At 58.1% G+C, this 13403-nt stretch overlaps 1 protein-coding gene across 1 annotated transcript in view; it reads left to right on the forward strand.

Annotated features, from left to right (window-relative positions):
* Positions 1 to 10858: 10858 nt before the first annotated feature.
* Positions 10859 to 13403, forward strand: part of ZNF469 (zinc finger protein 469) — a 58857-nt gene continuing 56312 nt past the window's right edge. The window contains exon 1 of the mRNA XM_055232769.1: positions 10859 to 11154. The gene's annotated coding sequence lies outside the window, so the exon portion shown is untranslated. The remainder of the gene's footprint in view (positions 11155 to 13403) is intronic.

Here is a 13403-nt window from a genome sequence, read left to right on the forward strand (position 1 = left end):
TCACCACCATCACCATCATCACCGTCACCATCATCACCATCCTCACCATCATCATCACCATCATCACTATCACCATCATCACCATCACCATCACCATCCTCACCATCATCCTCACCATCATCGTCACCATCATCCTCACCATCATCGTCACCATCATCACTATCACCATCATCACCGTCACCATCATCACCATCATCATCATCACCATCACCATCACCACCATCACCATCACCACCATCACTATCATCACCGTCATCATCACCATCATCACTGTCACCGTCATCACCATCACCACCATCACCATCCTCACCATCATCGTCACCATCATCACCATCATCATCACTCACCATAACCAGCACCATCACCATGATCATCACCATCACCATCATCACTATCACCACTATCATCATCACCATCTTTACCATCTTCACCATCATCACCACCACCATCACCATCACCATCATCACCATCACCATCACCACCATCACCATCATCACCGTCACCATCATCACCATCCTCACCATCATCGTCACCATCATCACTATCACCATCATCACCATCACCATCACCATCCTCACCATCATCCTCACCATCATCGTCACCATCATCACTATCACCATCATCACCATCACCATCATCACCATCATCATCACCATCACCACTATCACCATCACCACCATCACTATCATCACCATCATCATCACCATCATCACTATCACCATCACCAGCATCACCACCATCACCATCCTCACCATCATCGTCACCGTCATCACCATCATCATCACTGTCACCATAATCAGCACCATCACCATGATCATCACCATCACCATCATCATCACTATCACCACTATCATCATCACCATCTTTACCATCTTCACCATTATCACCACCAATCACACCATCACCATCATCACCACCGTCATCATGATCTTTATCATCTTCACCATCACCACCATCATCATCACCATCTTTACCATCTTCACCATCATCACCACCATCATCACCATCACCACCATCATTACCAACGTCATCACGATCTTTACTATCTTTACCATCACCACCATCATCACCATTACCACCATCATTATTATCTTCACCATCATCGCCTCCACCATTACCATCTTCACCATCATCGCCATCATCATCTTCATCCCTTCCTAATGCTGACAGAATCCCCTAGCTCGGTGCCAGACACTCTTTTAAGTACTTTACATTGTTTCGTTGCATCATCATAACAGTGTTTGAGGTGTTGACCTCTATTTTGTCACCTCTGTTTTTCAAAAAAGAAGACTGGGGCTCTAAGAGGAAACAAGACTTGCCCGAAGTCACCCAGCTGGCAACTGACAGGGCTCCTCCTGCAGTGGCCACAGTCACCCTGTGCCAGGGATGCCCAGCTCCCTGGTGTATGGCTTGCAGGAGTCTCATTGTGTGACAGGATGTGTTAGGTGGTTTGGTGGGGGAGTGGAATGAAGCCAGGATGCCTCAAGAGCCAGCATGTCAGGATGGGGTGTTGAGCTGTCAACAGGATGAGACAGCTGGGCTGTCCCTGTGTGAAGGTGGATGGGGAGGCCACGCAGAACAGAAAGTCCCCTTGGGAGGTCTGGTCCCACCCTGCCTGTGCCCCACCTGGCATCTCTCCCTCTCTGGGCCTCAGTTTCTTCATCTGTAAAGTGAAAAGCTTGGACCAGACCACCCTCAAGAGGCTTTCTGGTGCCAGCATTCTCAGATGCTCCATAAATTTGCTCACATTACAGTCACATTGGGTTAAGCACAGAGGGCTCCCTTCAGGGGAGGAATCTTGAGCAGGTTTTGGAAGAGAGAAGAGACGGCAGGGCGCGGTGGCTCACGCCTATAATCCCAGCTCTTTAGGAGGCTGAGGTGGGCAGATCACTTGAGGCCAGGAGTTTGAGAGCAACCTGACCAACATGGCAAACCTCTGTCAATACTAAATATACAAAAATTAGCTGAGCATGGTGGTGCACGCCTGTAATCCCAGATACTTGGGAGGCTGAGGCAGGATAATCGCTTGAACTCAGGAGGCAGAGGCAGAGGCAGAGGTTGCAGTGAGTGGAGATTGTACCACTGCAGAGCCTGGGCAACAGGGTGAGACTCTGTCTAAAATTTAAAAAAAAAAAAAAAAAAAGAGGCTTTAAATGTCAGAGATATGAGCCATTCCAGGCTGAGGAATGAACGTAGTGTGTGGTGAGGAACGAAAGAACAGACTCAGCCCGTCACAGAGGCACATAGCCCTGCGTGGGGTTAGGCACTGTCTGAGGTGTAGGGTGGACAGAAATGAGTAAGGCCTGGCACCCTGTGGCCCAGGAAGGGAGAGCCAGTGCACAGCCAGACATAGGACACAGTATGACATATGTGTGCCAAAATACAAGGAGGCAGCATAGAGGAGGTGACTTCTGAATGGGTCTTGAAGGATGAATAGGAGTTTGCTAGGCTGGCAAAGCTGGCAGCAAGGGAGAGGATTCCAGGAAGGAGAAACATCACATACAGAATGAGTGAGGTGCAGGAGACAAAGGAGCAGCAGCTCAAGGTGGCCTGAGTCGGAGTTGGGGAGGCTGGGAAGAAGGGGCACTGAGACCAGGAACATAGCTGGGGGCCCCGACAGGGAAAGGCTGTGAGTCTAGAACTCAGTGAATATTCATGCTATGGGCACTGGGGTGCCATGTGAGGCTTCTGAGCAGGGGCATGACATGACGAAGTCCATGTTTATTCCTGACCCCTCGGTGTTCAGGGACATTCCTGTGATGGGTAGGATGTTGTTTTCTTATTCACACTAACCCAGAGTTTCATTAACAAAGAGCTGCGTGTACAGTGGGCTGAGCTCGGCGCCCTGTGCGGTGGGCTGAGATCGGTGCCGTGTGCCAAGTGGGCTGAGATTGACGCGGCTGAGCTGTGAGCGGCTGTATCTGCGCTCTGAGGCTTGCTGGTTTTGCTAGCAGCTTGGGCAGTGATGCAGGCCCCAGCACAGCTCACAGTTCACAGCAGATGTAAAGGTTTTACCTGCTCTGAGCAAATGTCTGGCAGTGTTCAGTGTGGTGGAATCTATGCACAAGGCTCCCGGAAAACACAGGCCCCGGCTGCATTTGCAGAAACCGCCCAGGCACCCAAGCGCTGGGACTGTGCACATAGCTGGGGCAGGGCCCTGGAAGGACAGGCCCGAAGGCCGCAGCAGGTGCAGGGCAGGGTGGATGATGGTCTCTCAGGCTTTTTCTGGTTATGAAATAGAATTCATGACCAGCATGGAAATTTGGGAACTTGTGAAGGAGAAAACTTGTCACCCAGAAAAGGTTCCGAGAGCAGCCAGAGTTCACCTCCACCCAGACCCAGGCTGGGCCGCCCTGAGGGCCTGACGCAGGCCGCCATTCATCTGTCTCAGCACAAGGATGGGGAAACTGAGGCACAGAGTGGCCGAGGCCACTAGCCCAAGGCCACCAGTAAGAGGCAGAGCTGGGATTGAACCTGGACGTCTGCTGCGCTGCCTCTCAGCAGGCATCTGGGCCACTTAGCAGCGAGCTGGGTGAGTTACCAGAACGAAATACATTAACACCTGTGACATCTTTGCACAGAGTCCCACCAGAGACACAGGCCCGGCTGGCTACTGGTACCATTGCCATGAATGGTGCCACGGCATGGCCCCTGGTACACCCAGACATCGCCCCTGCCGGTGCCTCTGCTCATCCTTCCCACGTTTCCTTCCAGCCGTTGAAGAATCTCTTTGTTCGTTCATTTATTTAACAAAGATAAGTGCTCCTGGGTGCCGGGCGCCATCGCAGGCATGAGACGCACTGTCCTCTGGTGCCCGGCCTGGTCACATCCGACCACAGTGGGAATGCTGAGCCACACGGCCAGCCTGTGCAAGTTCAAAGACCGAACGAAGGAAATCGTCTGACTGCCGAACTTCACCTCCTGGGAAATCAGAAGGAACGATTGTTTGGGCTCCAGCAGCAGGTAGCAAAAACGGAAGCATGATTTTTCTTTAATGTCACTAAAGGGAAGAAGAGCTGGCTGACGTGTGGGCCGGACTGGAGTGGATAAGCCATTTGGAGAGGAAAAGCTCCCAGGGAAACTTGCCACATTTTTTTCTAGAAGAATGTTGGAAGACTCGGTGGCCAGGTATGGAAAAGAAAACCCGCGTACACTGAGGCCATTCATGGCAGGTTCAGGGCAGGCGGCACGCAGGCCCAGGTGCTGGGAGAAGGACACCGCTGTTCACGGCGCAGCCGGGCCACAAGGGCCAGTTGTCTGCACGCCTTCGCCAGTCGCCCCAGCAACACAAAAACACACATCAATGCGCCTTTTACTGTGGGCCTTTCTCACAGGCTGCGGATAAATGACTGAGCTGAGCAAAATGTAAATGCGTAGTTATCCCCTGGAGACATAATTATAGGAAAAAAAATGAGGACGGTGGCGATTCGGACCGCGGACGTCTGACTCTTTCACACAGCCGGGCCCGGTGTGAGGGGGCGTCCGGGGTAAGAGGGGGAGGGAAGCTGCAGCAGGCACTGAAGGCCGCTGTCCCTCTCCTCGCCTGCCCCAAGCCTGTCCCAGGCACTGCCATTCCTTGGGCCCAGCCCGGGTGCCTCCTCCGGGGCCCTCGCTCTGCAGCCGCCCATGAACGGGCCCATTCATGCGCCAGCCGCTGGCTGGGGTTCCCGCGGCCGGCCGGTCTCCACTGCGTCTGTTTTCTTTTCATTAGAAGGATTCCCATTTTGAAGGTCTGCAAGGGCTGAGTCAGGGATGCTCTGGCTGAGCGTGTCTGGAGAGAGCAGCTGCCCACGGCCCCAGCACATTCACTGGGTTACTGCGGCAGATGGGGAAACTGAGGCTCGCGGGGTGTCCCGGCCACCCGGCTGGCAGACAGCAGAGCTGGGGCTTGGACCCAGGCTACCAGCTGCCTGCTGTGCCTCAGATTCCGAGAGAGGCTCCTAGGGCAGCCAGGAAGTGCAGGGCATGGGTGTGGTGTGTGCCCAGCCCAGGAGCCAGGCCTCCTCCGAGCATGCCCCGAGGCCCCTGAGGGCCCAGCCTCCTACTAGGTAAAGCAGGGAAGACGGCTCCGCCTGCTCAGGCCGCAGGGAGAGCCAGAGGCACCAGAAGGCCAGGCCCCAGCGCAGGCTGGCTCTCAGCTGGGTCCCTTCAGCATCTCCCAGGAGGGACTTGCCAGAGCTGGAGGCAGAGCTGGAACTCGACCCAGAGCCGAGGGTTAGCCACAACTCCTGTGTCTTATGCACACCAGGTGGGCCACAGGAGCCTTCCCAATGGGGCAGGGGCACAGACCATGTGCCCAAAAGCAGCCCTGCTCAGAAGGCAGGAGCCGGGGTTGTGCAGGGCAGGGGGGCTTCCCAGGGGAAGGGGGTTGCTGCTCAGAGCCTCACAGAGGGTGGACAAGGTGGGTCCTGCAAGCCCAGACCCTCTGCCAGTCCATGGGCCCGGTGGCTTCCGGCTACTCTCCTGCTGGGCCCGCCACACATGGCAGCACGTGCGTGTGTGAGCCAGTGTGTATGGCCTGCAGTGGGGGTGTGTGCCTGTGCCCCTGTGCAGGATGCCCTCAAGGCCACCCCTGTCCGCCCCAGCTTTTTGCTCTCGACTGGGGCCATTCAGATGATGGGGCAGAAATGCTTCGGCCATGGGCATCTGAGTCACGCGCCACCATCTGTCTGGAATGTCTCCTTGGACCGGGCTCAGCCGGTCTCCAGGCCCTGACAATCCCTCCCTCGAGCTTCCCTCCATCCTTCCTCCCTTCCTCACTCCCCACCCTCCCTCCCCATCCCCCTCCTCCAGCCCTCCCTCCCCACTCCCACTCACTTTCCAAAGCCTTCCTGCTGTCCCAGCTGGCATCCTGTTCCCACACAGGTCCTTGGGGCGTGACCCACGCCACCCCTCAAGCGCTGGCCTGCAGGTGCTGTGCTCTGTAGATGAAGATTTATTCATCCCCACTTTTGTATTCTAGAGCTTGTTTTTTTTGTTTGGTTTTTTTTTTGATGCCAGAAAAAAAAAATGGTTTTTGAGCTGAGCCCTGGCCAGGTGCCTAGGGCAGCATAGGGGGCACCACAGCGTGAGAGGAAGCCTGACCCAGGGATGGACACCTGCATCCTCAAGGGCCCCAGGTCCAAAGAGCCACCCACTCCTCCTACCTTGCACATACCTGTTGTGTCCAACTGTCCCAGACGCCCCAAGATCCCCCAAGTTCACCGCCAGGGAGTGGTGAGGCCGCAGCACCATAGCCTCTGGGGGCCAGCTCTGCCCTCCGGACAGGTGGGCGCCATGATGTCATCTCCCAGATGAGCAAGCGGAAACTCAGAGAGGCTGCTGACTCACCCAGGCACACACAGGAGGCAGGGAGCAGGGGGCACCAGGGCCGGGCCTGTTTGTGCCCTTTTCTCTGCAGCATCCAGACCCAAATTCAGGGTCTACTCAGGAAAGTCCACAGGTACTGACTGTGTTCCAGAAATTCCAGGCTGGTAAAACAATTAGCACCATATCAGCCAGGTGGCACGTTCTTGGAGAGGCCCCGTGATTGCCGTCCTCTGTGCTTGCACACATCATAACGGGGAGAGGACACACGAGCCCCTGCTCACCTCCTGCTGCCCCCAGGAGCCATCCTCGGGGAGGCGGGAGCTCATCAGAGGCCGTCCCGGTGGGCTTCCTGCCCCATAGGGAGGGCCGAGTCTGCACCTCTGCCCGGCTGCTCATACACTCCTGTATGTCATGCAAACCCCAATGCTCAGGGGCCCCCAAAGCTGCTCTCCCTTCCACTCCCACCCTGGACTAGGGAGAGGGTGCAGCAGTCAGCACCTGGGACAGGCTCGACCACTAACTGCCACATCTTTGCGATGGGCTCTTTGCGTCCTCCAGCCTCAGTTTCCCCTATCTAGCAAATGAGATTAAGGAGCCCATGAGATCACAGGTGAAGCTTGCTTTGAAAACTCCCAGAGTATTTAAACGTCCCACATGCCACATCTCGGCCACAGGTCTGGTCCTCTCTCGGAGGTCTCCTCTCTCGAGAGCCCATCTGGGGCAGGCGTGGGCCCACACGTGGCAGGGGTGCGGCCTTGCTTTCAAGGTGCATGGTTGTCGGGATGGACGGGTGTCCACACACCCAGGCCATCAGCGCTGAGCTCGAGTGCCAATGGCAACCACCCCTGGAATCTGTCAGAGGCTTCTCATGCCTCCCCCTGCATGGTGCTAGTTACTCGGTTTCATGTTTACATCAGGCAAAAGTCCAGGGGGTAACTCGTGTGGGCTGGCCCTCCTGACCATCCACTGGGACCCAGGAAACCTCGCCCCCCGAGGTTGACCAGTAGCAGGCCTGGAGCTCTGGGCAGCGTGGGGACTTGGCCAGGGCATGAGACCTGGCTTAGTGGCTGTGGCTGTGCGTAAGTCGAGTCAGCAGCCTGCTGGGCCAGTTTCCTCCTGGAAAGCAGGGGCTAGGACCACCCAGAGCCTTCCAGCTCTGCTGGGCTCACAGACACAGGGGACCTTCCCAGCCCCTGCTCCCTGCAGGGCACCCCATCAGGCAACTCCTTCCAGGAGGGTTGGACGTGGCCCTCCTTTTCAGCCGTCTGATGGCTTTGAGGGCTATGAAGAGGGGGAAGAGGCACTGCCAGGGCCAGGCCAGGGGAGTGACGGGTATCAGGAGGCCAAGCCTGGAGCAAAGCCGCCCCCAGGAGGGTGTTGATACCAGGATTCTCACCTCCCACCATTGACACCTGGGGCAGGATGATTCGTGTGCACTGGGGAGGCGTGGCAGCAGCCCCTGCCCCCCAGCTAGACGCCAGAGGTAGCTCCCAGTTGTAACAGTCCAAAGTGACTCCTGACGGTGCCACTGGGTTAGTCAAAGCAGGTGGGTGTGGAGCATGGGGACAAGGCGAGGGGTGGATGGTGGCTCTGGGGCAGGGGATGTGTGCCACGGGCCTTGGCCATGTTGCTAGTCCTCCCTGTGAAAGTCCTTCACACAGTGACTGGCCCAGGCTGGGTACAGGGTCAGCCCCTGTCATCACCATGCTTGTGAGCATGGGCTCTGAGCGAGGGCTTCTGTCATTTGTCACACCCAGGCGGCATTCAGGTGCCTCAGGGCTGGGGAAAGAACTTGTGTGCATGCACACAAATGCACTCTCACACACACATACGCACTCACACACAAAAATGCACTCACACACACACATACACACAGACATGCACTCACACACAAATGCACTCACAGACATGCACTCACCCAGATATGCGCTCACACACACACACACGCACGCACTCACACACCCAGACATGCACACGTGCACTAACAGACAGACATGCACGCACACAGACATGAACTCACACACACGTACTCACACAGAGGTGCACTCACGCACTCACATACAGACACGCACTCACACACAGACATGCATTCACACACATGCAGTCACACACACACCCTCACACACAGACATGCACTCACACACACACACTCACACACCCAGACATGCACACGTGTGCTAACACACAGACATGCACTCACATACACGCACTCACACAGGCATGCACTCACGCACTCACACACAGACACGCACTCACACACAGAGACATGCATTCACACACATGCAGTCACACACACGCCCTCACACAGACATGCACTCACACACACACTCACACACACAGACATGCACTCACACATGCACTCACACAGACACGCCCTCACACACAGACATGCACTCACAGATACACAGACATGCACACACACAGACATGCACACAGGCACTCACACACACGCACTCACACACAGACACGCACTTACCGAGACATGCAGTCACACACGCACTCACACACGCACTCACATGCACTCACACACATGCACACACACACAGAGACATGCACATGCACTCACGCACTCACACAGACATGCACTCACACAGACATGCACACACACGCACTCACATGCACTCAGAGACATGCACTCAACACATGAACTCACACAGACATGCAGTCACACACGCACTCACATGCACTCAGAGACATGCACTCAACACATGAACTCACACAGACATGCAGTCACACACGCACTCACACACATGCACTCACACAGACATGCACTCACACACTCACACGCACTCACACACAGACATGCACTCACACATGCACTCACACAGACACGCACTCACACGCACTCACACACACACCAGACATGCACTCACACACACGCACACACACAGACATGCACTCACACACCCAGACATGCACTCACACACAGACACGCACTCATACACACATGCACTCACACAGAGACATGCACTCACACACACGCACTCACACACAGACGTGCACTCTCTCACACACACACACACACACGGGTTTGGAAATTGAAGTCTTTCTTAGAAACAAGAACAGACCCAGTAGAAACGACAAGGAAGGAAACGCCCTCTGGGGTCTTTGTCCACAGCCAGGGGACCCCTGGCCCTTGAAACTTTAGGAAACCTGCTTGATTGAAATCCTGATTAACTCGAGAGGGTTTCTTAGTTCTTCCCCATTTTCCACGGAAAGGGAGATCCCAGGACCTGGAGGCCCCAGATGATGCCACGGAAATGTGAACCAAGCCTCGAGCCTCTGGGGCCTCTCAGCCCCTGCCCGTTCTTCAGTTCACGTTTTCGCGTCCACTGGCAGGAATGCCATGTGCTGCGATGCCCAGCACAGAAACCCCACTGCCATGTGCAGTTCCTTTTAGTTTATTCTACACCGTTTGCACAGAGTCCCCAAACAGCTATAGGAGGCAGACCAGATTGGGGGAGGAGCAGGCCCACTCACTGACTCCACCAGAAGGCCCATGGTTAGGCCACACCTTGCTTTACATAATAAAGGTGTCCTTAAAAGGGTGTGCAACTTGAACTTGTGTAAGTAAAGCGTGCTTGACCTGCTCCCGGGGGAGCTTTGTCTGAAGGACTAATTCTGAAAGCATTCCTTTCTGCGAAGTCCCCCCACCGCCACCCTATTTCTTAGAAGTCCACCAAGTTCATGACTTGGGATCCTCTGAAGTGGGGGAGGGCGATCTGTCCCCAGATGCTGCCCGTAATGCTGCACCCCTGCCCTTGGAGGAGGCCCACACCCCCCTGTCTGGGACAGCCGGGGACGGGCACATACTGGGCCGGGGGCTCTGCCTGGAGCCATCTCCGCCGTGTGGCCTTGGGCAGCTTCCTGTCTTCTCCAGGCCTTGGTTTCCTTGGCTGTGAATGGAGATGTTGGACAAATGACCGGTAAGGGCCTCTCCCTCGCTAGGGGCCTGGATGGCTGCTAGCGCCCCACCAGTAATGCTGCAGAACTCACGGACCAGTCTGGGGCGGTCCCAGGGCTGGACAAGGGACCCAGAGTGGAGGCACGAAGGTCTGGGGGCAATGTTAGCTCCCACCTATGAGAAAGCGTGCCATGGGGACCTCCTTCTGGTGCCTTCGAGGGCCAACTTGAGCCACTCAAACCGAACTTGCCTAGGCAGGTGCCAGGTGCCTGTGGGGACATCCCCCACCTCCCAGACAGAAGCACAGGGGCAAGCGTGTCATGTGTGGGCACCTGGGGGGCTGAAGCGCAGGCCAGGGATGGAGATAGAGCAGCCACTGGAAGCCACATGGGTAGAATTATGGCAGACGTTTTTTAAGTTGTGCTAAATCCAGCGTTTCCATCTGAGCAGCAAGGCCTGCCAGTCTGGGGTGGGCTGGCTGGGGAGTGTGAAGAGGGGGTTCAGGGAGCAATGCCTCAGGGCCCCCCATCGCCGGGGTGGGTCCCATGAAACAAACACCTAGGAAAAGCAGCGCTAAAAATAGCTGAGGGGAGGGTGCGGGGGCGGCGGAGTCTGTAACCTAAGCCGCCCCAGCCTCCGGGGGGCAGACCCCGCGGCCGCCGGCCGGCGTCCGGCCTTCCCAGCACCCGGCCCAGGGCTGGAGCTGGCTGCAGGGCTGGCCCGCGGCGACCTGGGCAGGGTGGCGGCTGCTCCCTCTCCTTCCACCCCGCCCCGAGGCGCAGCGCGCGGCAGAGCGGCTCGGTGCCCGGCGGGCGGGCGGCCCGGGCGGGCCTGCGGTCGGGATGAGGACGGCGCCTCCGCTGCAGAGCGCTGGGGCGGCGCGGGCCGGGAACTCGTTGGCGGCGGCCGGCGTGGCGGGCGGAGCGGGCCTCGGAGCGGAGGTGAGTGCGGATGCGCCGCCCGGGCGCGCGCGGTGCCTGGGGACCCCGCGCTGGAACGCGGGGCTGGGGTGTCACCGGGCTGCGCGGGGGTCTCCGGCCCGGCTCCCGCTCCTGCGCCCTCGGGGGCCGCTCCACGGCGGGGCCGGACCCTCCCAGCGCTCGCGGCGCCCGGCCCAGCTCCCCCGACCTCCTCCTCCCGGGCCCCGGCGTGCGGGGCAGCGAGCGCGGGGGCCCGGCAGGGGCCGCAGTCTTGCCCGGAGCGGAGCGTCGGCAGCGCGGGGTTCGGCTCCGTGGGCAGTTTGGGAAGCGCCCGGGCAACGTACTGGCGAGGGCCGCGGAGTGGGGGGCTCGGGGAGCGGGGCCTCCGGGCGGGGCTGCGGGGAGCGGGGCCCGGGCCGCCCCATTCATCGCGGATCGGAGCCGGGGGTGCCCCAGCCGTGCGGCCGCCTCCTCCGGGCCGCCCCCCGGGCGTACTGGCCCCGCGGCGCTCCGAGCGCGGCATTGGCTTGCGAGTCGGCGGTGTCAGGGCCCCGGACGGGGGTGGGAGCTTTGGAGCCCACCCTGGGGGAGACCACGCCGCACCCCCGCCCAGCCCCGCGCACCCCCAGAGGCTTTTGCAAAGCCGGGAAGTTGGCTGGACGTCTAGACCCGTGGGGACGCGGCGCCCCGCGTGGCGGCGGCCGGAAGGGAAGGCCAATGGGGCTCGGGGGACTCCCGCGGCCACCCAGTCCTTGTCCCTGCACCCTGGGCCGAGGGCAGAAGGACAGGTCCACGGCGGGGGCGGGGGGGCAGCGAAGACTGTGGGGCAGCTCAGCTGCCAAGTCCGCTCCTGCGGCGGAGGCGGTTAACTGCTTCATCCCCAGCCGTGAGCCATACTGGGCATAGGGAGTGTGCCACGTGTTATCACGCTTAATCCTTATGTCCTGAGATCCGTGTTAACCCAAGTCTTAGATGAAGAAACTGATGGTCAGAGTGGGCTGATGCTGGGAAGTGAGCACAGCACGCGGTAGTGTCGTTGACAGCCTCTGCCCATTCTGCCAAAAGCCCTCTAGTTCCCTTCTGCCGGTCGGGTGGAGAAAGGTGTCTTGAGGCCCTCTCAGTGCCCAGCCTGTCCTAGGTGCCCCCAGCACAGCCCAGAGCCCTGCGTTCCTGAAGATAAACAAAACAAGCGGGTGAATGCCTGGACAGCGCCGGGCGTGAGCGCTGAGCCGGGAGCTCGGAAGCTGGGGCGGAGCTGCAGTTTTAGGAAGGACAGCCAGGCACCCTCGGAGGAGGTGGCCTGGGAGACGTGCCTTCCATGCCATGCGCCTGGCAGGTACCGGACCACAGGACAGAGCTCACCGGGAGCTGATCATTCCGCCCTGCAAATGGAAAAGAGGAAGAGGGTATCGGAGGCAAAGAGGAAGGCCAGGGCCTTCTCAAAGGGAACCCAGGGGGCCTGCAGAGTCTCAGCCTGGGAGGCACAGGTGAAGGGTGTGCGGCTGTAATGCCCCGAGGCTGGCAGCCCTGGGCAGTGTGCAAACCAAGAAGTCCCAGGATTTCAGGGTCAAGGGAAATTTTGGGGTCATGAACTTCAACCCCCTCATCAGTGCTTCGGTCTCCACCAGACCCTGCCTCCAGGTTACTGACTCTGCTTGAATACCTCCCGTGACGGGGAACTCACTCCCTATCACAGCAGCCTGTTCCAGCCATTCCTGCAGTCCTACCAGCTGGAATGCACTGGTCCATCATCCTGGGGCAGCAGGCAGCACATCTGCTCAGCTCTTATACATGGCTGCCTTTGGATAACTTTAATAGAGAGGATCTCCCCCTGTATGCCTGATCGCTTCAGGTCATTTCTGACTTGACGTTCCAGGTCATGCCCCATCCTGCCACCTTCCCCTGGGAGAAATTCAGTGGGTTTCTGCCCTTTCCTCGTGTTTGCTGAACGGAAGTAAACCTCAACACCAGGATGGCCTGGAAGCAGAGGTGCCCTCCCCTCCTTTCTCCTGGAGTCTTGCCACCACCTATAGTGCCCTAGATATCAGGCCACGGTGGACTCATCTAGAGCCCAGATGCTTTCAAGACAAGCCCCCTACCCTCCCTTCTGGTTCTGAGTCCTACTAAGAATTCGGTTACCAGCCGGGGGTGGGGGCTGTGTAATCCCTACACTTTGGGAGGCTGAGACGGGTGGATCACTTGAGCCCAGGAGTTTGAGGCCAGCCTGGGCAACATAGCGAGACCCCATCTCTACTAAAAAAAAAATTAAA

The sequence above is a fragment of the Symphalangus syndactylus genome, chromosome 11, assembly GCF_028878055.3.
Source record: "Symphalangus syndactylus isolate Jambi chromosome 11, NHGRI_mSymSyn1-v2.1_pri, whole genome shotgun sequence".
Lineage (NCBI taxonomy): Eukaryota > Metazoa > Chordata > Mammalia > Primates > Hylobatidae > Symphalangus > Symphalangus syndactylus.